Below are 571 nucleotides of genomic sequence, written 5' to 3' on the forward strand. Positions count from 1 at the left end.
TCTCAATGTTTAGATTTTTTTTTTTTTTTGCACCCTCAGATTCCAGATTTTCAAATAGTTGTATCTTGGCCAAATATTGTCCTATCAATATCTATTGTCCTAACAAACATTACATCAATGGAAAGCTTATTTATTCAGCTTTCAGGTGACATATAAATCTCAATTTCAAAAAGTTGACTCTTATGACTGGTTTTATGATCCAGGGTCACATATGGATACAATATACCTGAGGCATCATTTTGACAAGTAGGTTCAAATTGATTGAATATAAATTTTTTAATAGATATGTTATGTAATTTTAATCTACTTGTCAACAATGGCCGTGTATAAACAATTATGGTCAAAATGTTAATTATTTTACCAAAATAAGAGTTATCATACAAAATGCATGTTGTTTTTTTATTTAGTACTGTCCTTACTAAGATATTTTATATTTAAGATGGTTATATATAATCCACAAGATAATATAATAGCTGAATTTATAAAAATGACCATGTTCAAAAGTTTACAAACACTTGATTACCTAGATGATCCTATATATATATATATATATATATATATATATATATAT

The 571-nt window shown here is 25.4% G+C and overlaps 1 protein-coding gene across 4 annotated transcripts in view; it reads left to right on the forward strand.

Moving 5' to 3' along the window:
• LOC107744073 (spermatid perinuclear RNA-binding protein-like) overlaps positions 1 to 571 on the forward strand; it is a 105,988-nt gene that overhangs the window by 87,094 nt on the left and 18,323 nt on the right. The window lies entirely within an intron of this gene.

Source organism: Sinocyclocheilus rhinocerous, unplaced genomic scaffold (assembly GCF_001515625.1).
Source record: "Sinocyclocheilus rhinocerous isolate Xijiao unplaced genomic scaffold, SAMN03320098_v1.1 scaffold287, whole genome shotgun sequence".
Taxonomy (NCBI): domain Eukaryota; kingdom Metazoa; phylum Chordata; class Actinopteri; order Cypriniformes; family Cyprinidae; genus Sinocyclocheilus; species Sinocyclocheilus rhinocerous.